Here is a 19,785-nt window from a genome sequence, read left to right as displayed (position 1 = left end):
CCTACACTGTTGTTGGGAATGTAAATTGGTACAGCCTGAATGGAAAAGAGTATGGAGGTTCCTCAGAAAACTAAAAATAGATGTGTCATGTGAACCAGCAATCCCACTCCTGGGCATATATCTGGAAAAGATAAAAAATGTTAAATCAAAAAGATATGTGCATCCCTATGTTCATAGAAGCATTATTTATAATAGGCAAGACATGGAAACAACCTAAATGTTCATCAACAGATGAATGGTTTAAGAAAATGTGATATATATATGCACACACACACACAATAGAATATTACTCAGCAGTAGAAAAGAATAAAGCCATTTGCAGAAACATGGATGGAGCTAAAAATTATCGTATGAAGTGAAGTAAGTCAGAGAAAAATGAATATTAACCAATATCACTTATATGTGAAATCTAAAATACAAACGAACTTACTTACAAAACATAAATAGACTCACAGACATAGAAAACAAACTAATGGTTACTAAAGGGGAGAGGAAGTGGGGAGGGATAAAATATGACTTTGGGATTAACAGATACAATCTACTGTATATGAAATAGATAAACAGCAAGGACCTACTGCATAGTACAGTAAACTACATTCAATATTTTATGATAACCTATAATGGAAAAGAATCTGAATATATATATATATATATATATATATACATATATATACTGTTGTTTATTTGCTAAGTCATATTCAACTCTGTGCAACCCTATGGACTGTAGCCCACCAGACTCCACTGTCCATGGAATTCTCCAGGCAAGAATACTGGAGTGGGTTGCAGTGACCTCCTCCAGTGGATCTTTCCAATGCAGGGATCAAACCCACATCTCTTACATCTCCTGCACTGGCAGGCAGTTTCTTTACCACTGGAGTGGGTTTTTATTTCTTCTCCAGAGGATCTTTCCAACCCAGGGATTGAATCCATGTCTCCTGCATTGGCAGGTGGATTCTTTATCCCTGAGTCACCAGTTCAGTTCAGTTGCTCAATCGTGTCCGACTCTGCGACTCCATGCGTACAGCACACCATGGCTTTCTTGTCCATCACCAACTCCTAGAGCTTGCTGAAACTCATGTCCATCGAGTCAGTGATGACATCCAACCATCTTCAAAGATATATATATAAATTTGCTGTACACCTGAAAGTAACAAAAATTATAAATCAATGCTAATTGTGATTTAAAAAAAATTGGGACCATTTCACAGGGCTTTCTGGAGCCAGGGCTATAATCCAAAGCAATGGCTAAGATTTTGGAATCTTAGTGGTTCAGCAGGTGCATGGGGATAAAGGTTTCAGAGAGCAACACTGAAGCACCAAGCAAATTCGTGGGAAATGCTTTCTGCTTCTATTTAACCACAAAATGTAGTCTTCACTCCACCCAGCCTCACCTTCCTGTGGTCAGAGACTGCAGGAGTAGAAAACACAATTTTTTTCAAATAAAGCAAATACCAGATCGGGTAGCTTTCCTGGAGAGGAGCTGAGATCTCACCAGTTCTGCAAGAGAAGGTGAGACTGGCCAAGACAAGGGCAATGGAGCTTATGAGAAGGCTACGGGAAGGGGCAGAGGGAAGAGGAATAGACGGGGGTGCCCGCATGGGAGTGGAAAGGTTGTAGGAGGGGAAGCTGAGGGATTTATTCATGTGATGCCTATACATCTTGTATTTAACAGGGCAGGCCTTTTTCATGCTTATAAAAGTTTTAGTTGTTCTCAATATTCTCTATGATATAATGTTATGTATAAGAGTCAAGATATAAAATCATTAATATGTTACCACTAGAAAAACAAGACACACAAAAAGAAGGAAAGATTTTCATGTAAAATAGCCTCTAATTTAGGGGTGGGACTATATATAATTTTTATTCTAGTCACAAACTTGTCTCTATGTTACTTTCAACAGTGTGCCCCTATTTTAGTGATGAACAATTTATCACAAAAGGTAGACAAAAGTTTGTGTTTTTAGAACATTCAACACTTAAAAAAATGTTTTTGATGGCACAATACACACAAGATTCTCCTCTGGAGCAAGAGTGCACAAACTACCTACCTTCCATGGGTCATATACAGCCTGCCACCTGTTTCAGTGTAACACAGTTATCTAATCCATTTACTAGTTTACTGTGATCTGAGGTTGCTTTTGTGTTCCAACCAGGGCTGAGAGGCTGTGACTGCAAAAGTCTAACTGCTGGCCCTTTTCAAATTTGCCAACTCCTGTTTAAGAGTAATAAATGCAACTCTAATAAATGATTTATACTAAGTGATAATCAACTTCTTTTTCTTGAAAATATGTCCAGTTTCACATGCATATTCTGGAAGCAAATATAACTCAAAAGTAACAGGGCAAGCTACAGCTCATCACTAGTTTGTACCACACACACATTTATATTCAGAGCCAGACCTTGGTCCTTGGTAAGTTGATGATTTATTTATTCCAGACAGAAGTTTCAAGGATTAAGAATTTATGCAAAACACTAAGTGGTTTCCGTTTAGACATCATACAAAGAAAAAGCTGCAGATATTTTTCCATCTCCTCTCTCCAACCTCCCACTTTTTGCTATGTATTATTTTTACTTTTCGCAGGTGTGGAATATTAACATTCTATTGTGAAACCACCAGTGCTACTGTTTATGTGTTGATTATAGAAAATTGTGAAGCTAGCCTGACCCCCTTCCACAGTTCCTCATTTGCATTTTTCTTGGATAACTTAAGAATTTCTTCTTTGTGCTTGGAATGTGATATGTTATATCAGATGAAAATTCAATATTGAATATTCTGTATCAAGTTTCCCAGGAATGAAATGTGCTCGTTTTTCCTAGAGAGTTAGATTTTAGTTTGGGATATTTTCCCCATTTCAGAGAAGTTATTAGATTATGCTTCCTCGGTTGTATTTATTGATTTGTTTACTCCAGCAACACCAGTCCTTTTAAAGTAGAATTTATGGTCGGTTCTACTCATGTTTTAGTTTTTCTCTAACTGTTGTATCTTCTAGTCTTTCAGATTTGTATCTGTTGTGTTTCTTATTAAGCTTTTCCTATTAATAAGACATCTATTTTTGACTTATATGTTTTCTTACCCCTTTGCTTCTAACTCTTTGATGGATCCTGTAATGATAATACCTTTTGTCTTCACTTTGTTTCTTCAAGTTTCTAGTTTCTTTTCATTCTTTGTTCTACCATCTCCTCTGGAACTTTGTGTTTTTGAGTTTGTGTTCTTATTATAATGTTTCTGAGTCTAAAACACTTATGGAAGTATTCTCTACTTTTGGTTATGGCCTCTGTAATTTGGTTCCATTTTATGTATCATATACATGTATGTGTAGAGAGATGCATGTGTACATGTGTGTAGGTGTACACACACATTTTGCTTAACTTCTTCCTTTTTCATATTTTGAGTGGTGTTTGCCCAGTTGATGCATTGGGATTTTTTTTTTTTCATCATGATAACTTTCTGTTTTCTATTAGCCAAAAAGTTCATTGGAGGATTTCCATACTTACGAAAAACCCAAACAAACTTCTTTGCCAACCCAATATTACATAGTGTTGTGATCTGTTTGTCTCACAGACCTATGGTTTTATAGTCATTCCTATAACTACTACATAAACCATCATAGTTTTCAAATTTTTAAATTTTATTTTATTATGGTAAGAATACTTAAGATGATATCTAACCACAAAACAGTCTGGAGGTGCCTCAAAAACTTAAAGTTAGAAGTACTATATGATACAATTCCACTCCTGGGCATTTATCCAAAAAAATTGAAAACTGGATCTTGAAGAAATATTAGCACTTCCATGTTCATTGCAGCACTATTCCAAGTGGCAGCTTGCAATACTAGCCAAGAACTAGCCAATACTAGCTAAGAGGTGGAAACAACCTGAATGTCCATTGACAGATGAGTGGATTAAAGTGTGGTATTGACAGGCAGTGGAATATTATTCAGCCTTAAAAAAGAAGGAAATCATGCCATTATGAGACAATATGGATGAAATGTGAGAACATTATTCTTTAGTTGAATAAACCAGTCACAGAAATACAAATACTGTATGAATCCACTTATATACAAATTAGGCAAAGTCACAGAATCAGTGAGTGGAATGGTGGTTGGCAGAGGCTGTGGGATGGGTAATGTACTGTACACTTACTCTTTTGTTAGGAGGGGCTGACCTTGTCTTAACAGTGAACTTTCTAGACAGTGTCTGTTGTGATAACGTTACCTAGAAACCTGTGGCTTTCCTTCAAGACATGTTAGTGACCCAAAGCAGACCTGCAGAACTGGAAGACAATTTAAACAACATTCCATTAAACCTATTCTAACTCCCTTTACACTGAAAAATAACCAAATTCCAGAGAACAACTGACTCTCCAAGGCTCGTAGAGGTTGACAAGAAAGGATTAGAACCTTCCCTACTGACTTCCTGTTTTGATTCACCCAACACTTCACAAGAAACGCTGTATCCCTCAAGGCACATGGTATGGGGTGAAGGAGGGGTGGCTATAGGGAGTAGATGAGCTACTCTGAAGAAAGAATATAACCTGTAACTGCAGCTGGATTGTTAAACTACAATGTGTTCTAATCTATCGCTGTTAGGTTTCCACAGTTTTCCATATCAGTATTTCAATGCATTTAGCAGCACTGCCTGCTTATTGAGTGGCTGCCATTCCCTAGAGATCTTTGTAGAAATCATTCTACAAAAGCTTTCCACAGTTTTCTTATATCAGTATTTCAATGCATTTAGCAGCACTGCCTGCTTATTGAGTGGCTGCCATTCCCTAGAGATCTTTGTAGAAATCATTCTACAAAAGCTTCATGACAAGCCTGAAAGATTGGTTTTATTGTCCCTTTTCATTGAAAAGGAAACTGAACCTTGGGGAGCTGAAGGAATTTTCTAGAAGTGGTGGATCTGGGCTCACGGCGTAAGTCACTTCTTTTCTGAAGCACTGGGTTTTTTCACTTTACAGCCTTTCTTTCAGCTGGGGGTGCTTGACATCTTAAAACCACTGGAGAAACTTTTTTTAATGATTTTTTTCCCCGACTATGTCTCCCATGTTTGGCTTCTCAATATTGGACAGAGACTAAATAAGATCCATGAAGTCTGAAACCATCCTCCTTGCCTTCCCTAATTGCAGGCTTGCTACTCATTCACCATGTGGGAAACAGAGTGAACTATTTTCCCCTCATCTACCTTTGACCTGGTATAAGCTACAGAATGGATGGAGCTGAGAAGGAACCTAGGAGAGGCTGTAGTGTGTAGTGGTTAAGAATGAGCATGGTAGTCAGACGTACTTTGAATTGCATCACTGTTTGGCCCAATACGATGACCTTGGGCATGTTTCTCAGTATTTGAACCACAGTTTCCTTGCTTTTAACATCAGAATAATAGTACCTTCATTCTAGAGTGTTTATAAGGAATAAATATTCCTGTAAAAAATGCATATCGGAGTGTCTGGAATATAATATATATTAATAGTAATTACAAAGGCATACATACATGTGAAATCTTTTACTGAAGAACATTTCAGACATTTGCAAAGGAGTAATATAAAAACCTCCATATATCCATCATCAAGCTTTGACAGTTATCAACTCCTGACCATTCATGTTTCATGTGTATTCAACATACTTCCCATCCTAACCCTGGGTTATTTTGAGGCAAATAATAGATATTGTATCATTTTACCTGTAAATATTTTAGGATGCATATTTAAAACAAAAAGATTAAAAAATATAACTACAAATTCAAAGGTAGTATAAATTTTTTATATTGTCAACTATCCTTTCATTAGATTTCATGGATTATCTCATGATTTATTTACAGTTTAGTTTGTTTGCATCAAGATGCAAACATAAGTTGAATAAGATGGCCCCAGGTCACTTTATGTATTTCCTGACTCAGACTATGAATCACTCATTTCTCCAGCCAGTCATTTTGGCTTGGTTTTTTTAGCAGTAACTGGTCCTGAAGACTATAATCTGGACTGGTCTAACTAGAACATCAAAGGTATTCTTCTTTCCTGTTATATTACTTTTAATTGAAAGCATTTATTTTTGTTTTTTTTCTTAGGATTTCTTGTCTCTGCCTATATGGCCCATTTGTTCTTACATTAGAGCCCTAGAATATTCATCTTAGTTGTTTTAAATTCCTGGTCTAATCATTCCAAGATCCCTCTGTGGACAAAGAAAGCTTGCCTGCCATCTCAATAAGCAATGAATGTTGCCCACCATCAGGTCATCAGCATTGCAGCCTCTGATAGTGTGCCCTAAGGGGAATTTAGAAAGGAAAGAAAGAGGATACTGGCCCTAGATAGCTAACATGCATATCAAAGGAGTGGTTTCAATGAGCCCAGACTCTTACATCTTCCCATATATACAAAAGCTCTACAATCATTAACTTGAGTGTCTGTTTTTTTTTTTTTGTGATGAGAAGTGATCTTCTGATGTTTGACCATGCATTTTATTTTCTTTTGTTTTGTTTTCAAAAAGACTCCTATATATCCTGTCTCCTCCACTACTTCTTTGGAACAGTTCCTCAGAGTCATCTGAGAGAGTGTCTCCCAAGCTATAGTCCTCAGTAATTCCTCAAATACAATATTTTTCTCAACTTTTAGGTTGTACATTTTTGTTCAGTCGATGCCTGCCATGTCTGGTTCTAATGCTTGCTCTGTCTTCTCAAATTATTATTATTATTATTTTTTGATCTTTAGTATGTCTGTTCATTTTTCTCATCAGCTGGACCTGAGGTACTGGGTAAACAGAACTGCTGCTATAAAGAAGACTTTAGTAATGTGGTGACAGGGTTGGGGAGGGGACATAGTCTATTGTACTACGAGCACATTTCTGTTCTAGTGAGCCTTTGCCTCTGGACTGTGAGCTTCACAAGTGTTTTTCTCCCCCACCCCAGGTGGGACAGGAGAGTTCAAGTAGACTGGAAGTGGATATTTCCCTTTTCCTGTGTGAACGGCTTAGAGCTGACTGTAGTTGTATATTTTTCTTCCTCCAAGTGAATTCAATTCAGTTCAGTTCAGTCACTCATTGGTGTCCGACTCTTTGAGAACCCATGGACTGTAGCACGCCAGGCTTCCCTGTCCATCACCAACTCCCAGAGATATGCAAACTCATGTCCATTGAGTTGGTGATGCCATCCAACCATCTCATCCTCTGTCATCCCCTTCCCTCCCGCCTTCAATCTTTCCCAGCATCAGGGTCTTTACAAATGAGTCAGCTCTTTGAATCAGGTGGCCAACATATTGGAGTTTCAGCTTCAACATCAGTCCTTCCAATGAATAATCAGGACTGGTTTCTTTTAGGATGGACTGGTTGGATCTCCTTGCAGTCCAAGGGACTCCCAAGAGTCTTCTCCAACACCACAGTTCAAAAGTATTAATTCTTCGGTGCTCAGCCTTCATTATGGTTCAGCTCTCACATACACACATGACTACTGGAAAAACCATAGCCTTGACTAGACAGAACATTTTTGGCAAAGTAATGTTTCTGCTTTTTAATATGCTGTCTAGGTTGGTCATAACTTTTCTTCCAAGGAGCTAGTGTCTTTTAATTTCATGACTGCAATCACCATTTGCAGTAATTTTGGAGCCCCCCAAAATAAGTCTCTCACTGTTTCCACTGTTTCCCCATCTATTTCCCATGAAGTGATGGGACCAAATGCCATGATCTTCATTTTCTTAATGTTGAGTTTTAAGTCAACTTTTTCACTCTTCTCTTTCACTTTAATCAAGAGGCTCTTTAGTTCTTCTTTGCTTTCTACCATAGGGTAGTGTCATCTCCATACCTGAGGTTATTGATATTTCTCCCAGCAACCTTTATTCCAGCCTGTGTTCTATCCAGCCCAGCGTTTCTCATGATGTATTCTGCATAGAAGTTAAATGAGAAGAGTGACAATATACAGCCCTGACATACTCCTTTCCCAATTTGGAAAGAGTCTGTTACTTCATGTCCAGTTCTAATTGCTGCTTCCTGACCTGCATACAGATTTCTCAAGAGGCAGGTCTGGTGGTCTGGTATTCCCATCTTTTTCAGAATTTTCCACAGTTTGGTGTGATCCACACAGTCAAAACCTTTGGAATAGTCAATCAAGCAGAAATAGATGTTTTTCTGGAACTCTCTTGCTTTATCTGTGATACAATGAATATTGGCAATTTGATCTTTGGTTCCTCTGCCTTTTCTAAATCCAACTTGAACATCTGGAATTCATGGTTCACATGCTGTTGAAGCCTGCTTGGAGAATTTTGAGCATTACTTTACTAGCATGTGAGATGAGTGCAATTATGTGGTAGTTTGAACATTCTTTGGCACTGCCTTTCTTTGGGATTGGAATGAAAACTGACCTTTTCCAGTCCTGTGGCCACTGCTGAGTTTTCCAAATTTGCTGGCATATTGAGTGCAGCACTTTCACAGCATCATCTTTTAGGATTTGAAATAGCTCAACTGGAACTCCATCAACTCCACTAACTTCGCTCATAGTGATGTTTTCTAAGGCCCACTTGACTTTGCATTCCAGGATGTGTGGCTCTAGGTGAGTGATTACACCATCGTGATTATCTGGGTCATGAAGATCTTTTTTGTACAGTTCTTCTGTGTATTCTTGCCATCTCTTCTTAATATCTTCTGCTTCTGTTGGGTCCATACCATTTATGTCCTTTATTGAGCCCGTTTTTGCATGAAATGTTCCCTTGGCATCTCTAATTTTCTTGAAGAGATCTCTAGTCTTTCCCATTCTATTGTTTTCCTCTACTTCTTTGCACTGATCACTGAAGAAGGCTTTTTTTATCTCTCCTTGCTATTCTTTGGAACTCTGCATTCAAATGCGTATATCTTCCCTTTCCTCCTTTGCTTTTCACTTCTCTTCTTTTAACAACTATTTGTAAGGCCTCCTCAGACAGCCATTTTGCTTTTTTGAATTTCTTTTTCTTGGGGATAGTCTTGATACCTCTCTCCTATACAATGTCACAAACCTCCGTCCATAGTTCTTCAGGCACTCTGTCTATCAGATCTAATTCCTTGAATCTATTTGTCACTTCCACTGTATAATCACAAGGGATTTGATTTAGGTCATACCTGAATGGTCTAATGGTTTTCTCCACTTTCTTCAATTTAAATCTGAATTTGGCAATAAGGAGCTCACGATCTGAGCCACAGTCAGCTCCCGTCTTGTTTTTGCTGACTGTATAGAGCTTCTCCATCTTTGGCTGCAAAGAATATAAGCAATCTGATTTTGGTATTGATCATCTGGTGATGTAGAGTCTTCTCTTGTGTTATTGGAAGAGGATGTTTGCTATGACCAGTGTGTTCTTTTGGCAAAACTTTACTAGCCTTTGCCCTGCTTCATACTGTACTCCAAAGCCAAATTTGCCTGTTACTCCAGGTGTTTCTTGACTTCCTACTTTTGCATTCCAGTCCACTATAATGAAAAGGACATCTTTTTTGGGTGGTACTTCTAGAAGTTCTTGTAGGTCTTCATAGAACCATTCAACTTCAGCTTCTTCAGCATTACTGGTTGGGGCATAGACTTGGATTACCATGATATTGAATGGTTTGCCTTGGAAATGAACAGAGATCATTCTGTCATTTTTGAGATTGCACCCAAGCACTGCATTTTGGACTCTTGTTGAATATAAGGGCTATTCCATTTCTTCTAAGGGATTCTTGCCCATAGTAGTAGATATAATGGTCATCTGAGTTAAATCCACCTATTCTGGTGGCTCAGATGTTAAAGCATCTGCCCACAATGTGGGAGACCTGGGTTCAATTCCTGTGTCGGGGAGATCTCCTGGAGAAGGAAATGGAAATCCACTCCAGTATTCTTGCCTGGAAAATCCCATGGATGGAAGAGCCTCGTAGGCTATGGTCTACAGGGTTGCAAAGAGTCAGACATGACTGAGCGACTTCACTTTCACTGTCTTTCAGTCCATTTTATTTCGCTGATTCCTAAAATGTCGATGTTCACTCTTGCTATCGCCTGTTTGGCCACTTCCAATTTGCCTTGATTCATGGACATAACATTCCATGTTCCTATGGAATATTGCTCTTTACAGCATCAGACCTTGCTTATATCACCAGTAACATCCACAACTGGGTGTTGTTTTTGCTTTGGCTCCATCTCTTCATTCTTTCTGGAGTTATTTCTCCACTGATCTCCAGTAGCATATTGGGAACCTACTGACCTGGGAGGTCATCTTTCAGTGTCCTATCTTTTTGCCTTTTCATACTGTTAATGGGGTTCTCAAGGCAAGAATACTGAAGTGGTTTGCCATTCCCTTCTTCAGTGGACCACATTTTGTCAGAACTCTCCACCATGACCAGTCCATCTTGAGTGGCCCTACATGGCATGGTTCGTAGTTTCATTGAATTAGAGGAGGCTGTGGTCCATGTGATCAGATTGGTTAGTTTTCATTCTGTCTGCCCTCTGATGGAGGAGGATAAGAGGCTTATGGAAGCTTCCTGATGGGATAGACTGACTATTGGGGTGGGAACTGGGTCTTGTTCTGAAGGGCAGGGCCATGCTCAGTAAATCTTTAATCCAATTTTCTGTTGATGGGTGGAGCTGTGTTCCCTCCCTGCTATTTACCTGGAGCCAAACTATGGTGGAGGTAACGAAGATAATGGCGACCTCCTTTAAAAGATCCTATGCATGCACATGCAGTACACTGCCCCCAACCCTGCAGCAGGCCACCACTGACCCATGACTCAGCTGGAGACTCCTAGACACTCCTGGGCAAGTCTTAATCAGTTTCTTGTGGGGTCACTGCTCCTTTCTCCTGCGTCCTGATGTATACAAGTTTCTGTTTGTACCTTCCAAGAGTTTATCTCTCAGTCCTGTGTAAGTTCTGGCAGCTCTGTGTTGTGGTTAATGGTGAGTTAGGCTCTGATAAAACTGCAGAAGGTCAAAGTCTGGTTAACTGCTTTCCTCTGAAGGCAGGCCTTTTGAGAAGAACAAGATACCCTGTCCTGTATCAAACTGGTTTCTTTTCCCCTCCCCTGCAGGAAGCACCAGGGAATTTTTTGGATATGTACTATCAGAACCTAGTGGGGCTTCCAGGATTAAAACACACAAAAGTGTGGGGTCACTCTATGAATGGGCCATCCTGACTGTCAAGCAATTGGTCAATCACAGCCTAGGTTTTCCTGCCCCAGCACAGTGTCCATGGTGAGTCAGTCTCTGCTCAACTAAGCCATGACTCCCTGTATTTGCCTGTCTGTTCTCCAGTCTAGGGGGCGGCACTTTGCCCTGTGTCCTTAAAGGAATCTGTTAAGGATTTAAGAGTTGATATTTCAGTCTGTTCAGCTTTTGACTAATTCTTTGAATGGAGTAGTGACTTCCAAGCTCTGGACCTGTAACTAGAAATTTGAGGTCAACTTTGTCAATTGGATTCCACATTCCATCTGTGCTTTCAGTAAGTTAAAAAGTTTTCCTCACTCTCAGGTTTTGAAAGAATTTATCTGTTTTCTTCCAAAAGTACATAGTTTAATTTTTTAACAAATATCTGATGCATTTGGTATATTTCTTTGGTTGACACAAGGGATGAATCCACTTTTATATGCTTTAAAATGATTATTTAATTACAATGTCCATCTTCTCTCCACTGATATAGGATATTGCTTTTATTATATACTAAATTTTCCTAGGCAAATGAGTGTTTTTCTAGATTTTCTGTTTTCTTCCACTGATTTTTCTATTTGCGTGCCAGAACTCTAAGGGGCTTTTCCATATTATTTATATTCTGGCTTCCCTCTTTGTTCTTTTTTTTAATTCTCATTCCTATAGTTACTTCTTCTTCTCTTTGCATTGACAGATTTCTCAAATACCATGGGAAAGTGAGGTGGAGATGGTTTTAGTTTTAGTAACGAAGTATTTCCCCATTAAGTAAGTAGGTGAGTAGAGAAATAGATAAGAAAGTACATGTCAATTCACATTTTGTAGAATGTTTTTACCATGAATTACTATTGGTAGATTATATTAATGATTTTCCTCTTATTGAAACTTCTCCCTCACTCTAGTTTTCCAGAATAAATCCCACTTGGTAAAGATTGAACCCTTTTAAAAATGTCAGATTCTGTTAATATTTTATTAGGATTTTTGAACTGACATTCATAAATGATATATGTAACTAGATTTTTTTTTATACAGACTTTGTCAGCTTTGCAGCTCAAAGTTACATTTACTTTTTAGAATTTGAAGGTTTCCCTTATTTCCTTATATTCTGGGATAACTTAGGTAAAAGTGGGATTCTTTGCTGAGGGTTTAGCAGAATTCTCCTGTGAAACCATATGAGACTGATGCTGTTTCATGGGGGGCTCTTCAACCACAAGACCCTTTGACTCTGGGTCACAAAAAAGTGTCAAAAATTCTTTAAAAGATGGGAGTACTAGATCACCTTACCTGTCTCCTGAGAAACCTGTATGCAGCTCAAGAAGCAACAGAACTGGACATGGAACAACTGACTGGTTCAAAATTGGGAAAGGAGTACAAGGCTAAATATTGTCACCCTTTTTGTTTAACTTGCACACAGAGTGCATCATGAGAAATGCTGGGTTGGATGAATCACAAGCTGGAATCAAGATTTCTGGGAGAAATATCAATAACCTCAGATATGCAGATGACACCACCCTTATGGCAGAAAGTGAAGAGGAACTAAAGAGCCTCTTGATGAGGGTGAAAGAGGAGAGTGAAAAAGTTGGTTTGAAACTCAGCATTCAAAATACTAAGATCATGGCATCAGGTCCCATTACATCCTGGAAAATAGAAGGGGAAAAAGTGGAAGCACTGACAGATTTTCTTTTCTTGGGCGCCAAAATCACTGCATTGACTGCAGTCATGAAATTAAAAGACACTAGCTCCTTAGAAGGAAATCTATGACAAACCTAGACAGCCTATTAAAAAATAGAGGCATCACTTGCCAACATAGGTCCATATAGTCAAAGCTACGGTTTTTCCAATAGTCAGTACGAATGTGAGAGTTGGGCCATAAAGAAGGCTGAGCACTGAAGAACTGATGCTTTCAAATTATGGTGCTGGAAAAGACTCTTGAGAGTCCCTTGGACAACAAGGAGATCAAACCAGTCAGTCCTAAAGAAAATCAACCCTGAATATTCATTGGAAGGACTGATGCTGAAGCTGAAACTCCAATACTTTGGCCACCTGATGCAAAGAACTGACTCATTGGAAAAGACCCTGATGCTGGGAAAGATTGATGGTGGGAGAAGGGGACGACAGAGGAAGAGATGGTTGTGTGGCATCACCAACTCAATGGACATGAGTTCGAGCAAGCTTTGGGAGCTGGTGATGGACAGGGAGGCCTGGCGTGCTGCAGTCCATGGGGTCGCAAAGAGTCAGACATGAGTGAGCGACTGAAATGAACTGACTGAACACTAATACTTCTCAAACAAAAAGTAAGAGAGGAGAAAGTACTTCACTTTTGTATGAGCTCAGTATTATCCAGACAAAGATATTACAAGAAAAGGAAACTACAAACTAATAACCTTATGAATATAGACATAAAACCCTCAAAAAAATACTAATAGAGTACAGCAACTTATAAGAGCAAGTATATTCCTGGATTTACCCCAGGAAAGCCAGATTGATTCAATATATGAATGTCAGTCAATGTGTTCCACCATATCAGTAGAATGAAGGGCAAAAATCACATGATCATCTCAATAGATACAGAAATAAGTTTGACAAAATCCAAGACCCATTTAATGATAAAAACACTCTATAAACTAGGAAGAAATAGAGTCATGATATCCTTTCACTTATTATCCTTGTATGCTTCTCAACTGTTTTACAAATTCTAGACTCCTTGGTATTTTAAGCAAAGCTCTTCATGGTGGGGCGTCCATTCAGATCTCCACTATTCTTAGTCCTGCAGTCATACCCGAGTCTTCTGCCCTTCTGCCTGCATTGCTTCCTGCAGCAGCTCTCACACTTCTCCCAGTCCCCCACCTTCCCAGACATACACACACATGCTGTGGATGACTTTGACCCCAGTTCATCATGGAATATTCATTTTAAATCTCACTTTTTGGGGGGGGGGTCCTTGCCATGTGTCACATGAGATCGTAGTTCCCCTACCAGGGATTGAACCCATGCTCCCTGCAATGGAAGCATGGAGTCTTAACTCCTGGACCACCAGGGAAGTCCTTTAAATCTCATATTCTAAAGGAAAGTTTTCTGACTCACCCAAGACTGACTGAAGTGCCTCTATTTGATTCTATCACGTTTATTGCACACCCAGATCAGGCTTGCTATGCATATTTCTTGTCTGTATCTCCAAGTATATTGTAAAATCCTTGGTGACAGAAGACTCCATTTTGAATTATATCCTGATATTTAATATGTCCAAGACCCTCAATTTATGATTTGTCACTCAGATGTCACTTGAGATCCCCTACTCCTTGATGAATTGGTGAAATTTGGTCCAGGCTGAAATTACCACAAATGTAAGAGTTCAAAGTCCTTCCCACAATTTCTGAGTTCTTCTTACTTCTTCCTCAGCTTTTTCTGTTTCCTCATTCCTATGAAATTAAGCATTGTTTCTATTTCAGCCTATGACTCTAATGCAGAGTTTTCACTGTTTTTAAAAATCCAGCATTAACACACATTTATTCATATTCAGCCTTTTTTTTCTTTTTTCAGTTTTAGACAATTTACCAGAGACTCTGCAGGGTACAAGAGTCAGCACACAGGATTCCTCTCCCTTTTTGGTCACTCACTTTTCTTTGCTCTCCTCTCTTAAAAAACACACACACACAAACACACAAAACAAATAAAGGGACTTCCTTGGTGGTCCAGTGGTTAGGAAGCCTCCTTCCAGTGCAGGGGATGCAGTTTCCATCCTTGGTCAGGGAACAATGATCCCATGTATCGTGAGGCAATTAAGCCCATGAGCCACAGCAAAGATCCTGTGTGCCACAGCTAAGACTTGACACAGCTAAATAAGCAAATATTTACAAAATCTTCTTAAGATGTTTTAACTCATGTATGAGATCCTGTCCCTGAGTACATAGTAATATCTCTCTTTTAGTTCAACAAGCTTTGGTTGAAAAAACAACACATCTTACTCCTCATCCTAGCCACATTGCAAACAAATCAATTGAACAAACATTAGAACCTTTCCTGTGTATTCAGAATATTAAATAAATAACAGGTGAACAACAAATGTGGGCCAAAGAATATTCAGAACATTCCATCAGGTTTAACAAGAAGATATATTTGTACTGATTTCTGGTATGCAACTTATTTTCTATGAATATTTAAAAGACTCAATTCTAAATCTTTTAGCTGCTGAAGAAGATCTGTCTCTTTTAAAATTTTCTCCATTTTTCCTCCTCCAGCTGTTTGCTGTCTGTTATTTCAGGCTGTTTGAGTGCTGAAAGCACTGAAAGTGTCTTCTCTAGGTTCCTGATTTCCCCCTCCGTCTCAGGATCTCCTGCTGTTGACTGAGCGAAGATACTTGATGATGCACTTCCTGTTTCACAGATTTTGGCCTCCTTTGCCCTTTATTTTGTAGGGGCTGTTTATGATAATGGCTTACTATTTCTCCCTTGTGGTTTCATATTCTGGGGTGGTTTCTCATACAGCTTGAGAACAGTACTTGTTTGTTTCTTACCGCTGGATTTCTTAAAGTCTTTCCAATGTTGGCTCCTCACTGGGTACTTCACTTAGAACTGCTTTGTAAATCACTAATTTCGCTGGAAATACTATGCCCCCAAATTTCTACCAATACTGTGGCCATATTTCTCTATTTGATGGCAGGTTGTGTCTGTGAAGAACAAAGCTGGTAGAATCCAATTGTGTAGTCATTGACACATAACCTGGCAGCACACGTAGCCGTTTACACTGTGCTCCTCTGCATTTGGGTACCAAGGAAAGTCTGTATAAGTAGAGGCCACTGGTTTGGAAATACCTCTTTTTAACACCCCTTGCCTCCCTTAGTCTCCTTGATTTCCAAACCCAAACAGTACTAATATGGCTGTATGAAAGTTTCAACAGACTGCATTTCAAGAACCAGGTCCAAAGTGAAATTTACAACCACATAACAAGTGGCAACAAGCAGATTTTTGCTTTGACAAGAGTTTGGCTAGAAGGCCAAGCTCATCATCAATGGTGTCTTTTGTTGTTGTTGTTGTTGCAGAGTTTATTTTTTAAGTTAGAGAACCTTGGGTATACTGAGAAGCTCATGGAGTTTTAACAGCCAGGGCCTATTTCAAAGGTGTAATCTGATAGGAAGGAAGAAGTAGGCAGAGAGCTCTTTGCTTGCCTCTGGAGTTGATGACAAGTGGCCCCACCAGTGTTGCTCAAAATATTCTGGAACCTGTGCTTCCAGTTTGACCAAGACAGTCCATTTGCCAGATTTGCTCATGGTTGTGTTGGCAAGTATTGGTCTGAGCAAAGAACTGATGGGAAAGTAGACACAAAGGCTGAAAAAGCAGAAAGAACAAAGGTTGGGACCTCAACAAACCCAGGCAGCCCTCACTGCACCAAGACAGTCGGACAGTAAAGCCATTGGCATTTCTTTTTTTTTTTTTTTTTGGATTTATTTATTTCTTTTACATTACAATATTGTATTGGTTTTGCCGTACATCAACATGAATCCACCACGGGTGTGCACGTGTTCCCCATCCTGAACCCACCTTCCACCTCCCTCCCCATACCATCCCTCTGGGTCATCCCAGTGCACCAGCCCCAAGCATCCTGTATCCTGCATCGAAGCTGGACTGGCGATTCATTTCATATATGATATTATACACGTTTCAATGCCATTCTCCCAAATCATCCCACCCTTTCCCTCTCCCACAGAGTCCAAAAGACTGTTCTATACATCTGTGTCTGTTTTGCTGTCTTGCATACAGGGTTATGGTTACCATCTTTCTAAATTCCATATATATGCGTTAGTATACTGTATTGATGTTTTTCTTTCTGGCTTACTTCACTCTGTATAATTGGCTCCAGTTTCATCCATCTCATTAGAACTGATTCAAATGTATTCTTTTTAATGGCTGAGTAATACTCCATTGTGTATATGTACCACTGCTTTCTTATCCATTCATCTGCTGATGGACATCTAGGTTGCTTCCATGTCCTGGATATTATAAACAGTGCTGCGATGAACATTGGGGTACACGTGTCTCTTTCAATTCTGATTTCCTTGGTGTGTATGCCCAGCAGTGGGATTGCTGGGTCATAAGGCAGTTCTACTTCCAGTTTCTTAAGGAACCTCCACACTGTTCTCCATAGTGGCTGTGCTAGTTTGCCTTCCCACCAACAGTGTAAGAGGGTTCCCTTTTCTCCACACCCTCTCCAGCATTTATTACTTGTAGACTTTTGGATAGCAGCCACTCTGACTGGCATGAAATGGCACCTCATTGTGGTTTTGATTTGCATTTCTCTGATAATGAGTGATGTTGAGCATCTTTTCATGTGTTTGTTAGCCATCTGTATGTCTTCTTTGGAGAAATGTCTATTTAGTTCTTTGGCCCATTTTTGATTGGGTCGTTTATTTTTCTGGAATTGAGCTGCAGGAGTTGCTTGTATATTTTTGAGATTAGTTCTTTGTCAGTTGCTTCATTTGCTATTATTTCCCCCCATTCTGAAGGCTGTCTTTTCACCTTGCTTAGAGTTTCCTTTGTTGTGCAGAAGCTTTTAATTTTAATTAGGTCCTATTGGTTTATTTTTTATTTTATTTCCAATATTATGGGAGGTGGGTCATAGAGAATCCTGCTGTGATTTATGTCAGAGAGTGTTTTGCCTATGTTTTCCTCTAGGAGCTTTATAGTCTCTGGTCTTATGTTTAGATCCTTATTCCATTTTGAGTTTATTTTTTTGTGTGGTGTTAGAAAGTGTTCTAGTTTCATTCTTTCACAAGTGGTTGACTAGATTTCCCAGCACCACTTGTTAAAGAGATTGTCTTTTCTCCATTGTATATTCTTGCCTCCTTTGTCAAAGATAAGTTGACCATAGGTGCGTGGATTTATCTCTGGGCTCTCTATTTTGCTCCATTGATCTATATTTCTGTCTTTGTGCCAGTACCATACTGTCTTGATGACTGTGGCTTTGTAGTAAAGCTAGAAGTCAGGCAGGTTGATTCCTCCAGTTCCATTCTTCTTTCTCAAGATTGCTTTGGCTATTCGAGGTTTTTTGTATTTCCATACAAATTGTGAAATCATTTGTTCTAGCACTGTGAAAAATACCATTTGTAGCTTGATAGGGATTGCATTGAATCTATAGATTCCTTTGGGTAGTATACTCATTTCCACTATACTGATTCTTCTGATTCATGAACATGGTATATTTCTCCATTTATTAGTGTCCTCTTTGATTTCTTTCACCAGTGTTTTATAGTTTTCTATATATAGGTCTTTAGTTTCTTTAGGTAGATATATTCCTAAGTATTTTATTCTTTTCGTTGCAATGATGAATGGAGTTGTTTCCTTAATTTCTCTATTTTCTCATTATTAGTGTATAGGAATGCAAGGGATTTCTGTGTGTTGATTTTATATCCTGCAACTTTACCATATTCATTGATTAGCTCTAGTAGTTATCTGGTGGAGTCTTTAGGGTTTTCTATGTAGAGGATCATGTCATCTGCAAACAGTGAGAATTTTACTTCTTCTTTTCCTATTTGGATTCCTTTTATTTCCTTTTCTGCTCTGATTGCTGTGGCCAAAACTTCCAAAACTATGTTGAATAGTAGTGGTGAAATTGGGCACCCTTGTCTTGTTCCTGCATTTAGGGGAAATGCTTTCAATTTTTCACCATTGAGGAGAAAATCCTTTAGCATTTGTTGGAGAGCTGGTTTGGTGGTGCTGAATTCTCTCAGCTTTTGCTTGTCTGTAAAGCTTTTGATTTCTCCTTCATATTTGAATGAGATCCTTGCTGGGTACAGTAATCTGAGCTGTAGGTTATTTTCTTTCATCCCTTTAAGTATGTCCTGCCATTCCCTCCTGGCCTGAGGAGTTTCTATTGAAAGATCAGCTGTATCCTTATGGGAATCCCCTTGTGTGTTATTTGTTGTTTTGCCTTGCTGCTTTTAATATTTGTTCTTTGTGTTTGATCTTTGTTAATTTGATTAGTATGTGTCTTGGTGTGTTTTGCCTTGGGTTTATCCTGTTTGGGATTCTCTGGGTTTCTTGGACTTGGGTGATTATTTCCTTCCCCATTTTAGGGAAGTTTTCAACTATTATCTCCTCAAGTATTTTCTCATGGTCTTTCTTTTTGTCTTCTTCTTCTGGGACTCCTATGATTCAAATGTTGGGGCATTTACCATTGTCCTGGAGGTCTCTGGGATTGTCCTCATTTCTTTTAATTCGTTTTTCTTTTTTCCTCTCTGATTCATTTATTTCTACCAATCTATCTTCCACTTCACTAATCCTATCTTCTGCCTCCATTATTCTACTATTTGTTCCCTCCAGAGTGTTTTGATCTCATTTATTGCATTCTTCATTATATATTGACTCTATTTTATTTCTTCTAGGTTCTTGGTAAATCTTTCTTGCATCTTCTCAATCCTTGTCTCCAGGCTATTTATCTGTGATTCCATTTTGATTTCAAGATTTTGGATCATTTTCACTATCATTATTTGGAATTCTTTATCAGGTAGATTCCCTACCTCTTCCTCTTTTGTTTGGTTTGGTGGGCATTTATCCTGTTCCTTTACCTGCTGGGTATTCCTCTGTCTCTTCGCCTTGTTTATATTGCTGTGTTTGGGGTGTCCTTTCTGTACTCTGCCCGTTTGTGGAGTTCTCTTTATTGTGGAGTTTCCTCGCTGTG

General features: G+C 38.9%; 1 protein-coding gene across 2 annotated transcripts in view; it reads left to right on the top strand.

Moving 5' to 3' along the window:
* Nucleotides 1–1,411: 1,411 nt before the first annotated feature.
* Nucleotides 1,412–19,785, top strand: part of LOC102416269 (GTPase IMAP family member 7) — a 41,416-nt gene continuing 23,042 nt past the window's right edge. Inside the window, exons 1-2 of one of the 2 annotated variants that reach the window (XM_025291762.3) lie at nt 1,488–1,509; nt 11,810–11,888. The gene's annotated coding sequence lies outside the window, so the exon portion shown is untranslated. Of the gene's footprint in view, nt 1,510–11,809; nt 11,889–19,785 lie in introns of both variants that reach the window. The other variant, XM_025291761.3, reaches the window with a different exon arrangement.

This window comes from Bubalus bubalis, chromosome 8 (genome assembly GCF_019923935.1).
Source record: "Bubalus bubalis isolate 160015118507 breed Murrah chromosome 8, NDDB_SH_1, whole genome shotgun sequence".
NCBI classification, from domain to species: domain Eukaryota; kingdom Metazoa; phylum Chordata; class Mammalia; order Artiodactyla; family Bovidae; genus Bubalus; species Bubalus bubalis.
This window is presented reverse-complemented; position numbering and strand designations above follow the sequence as displayed.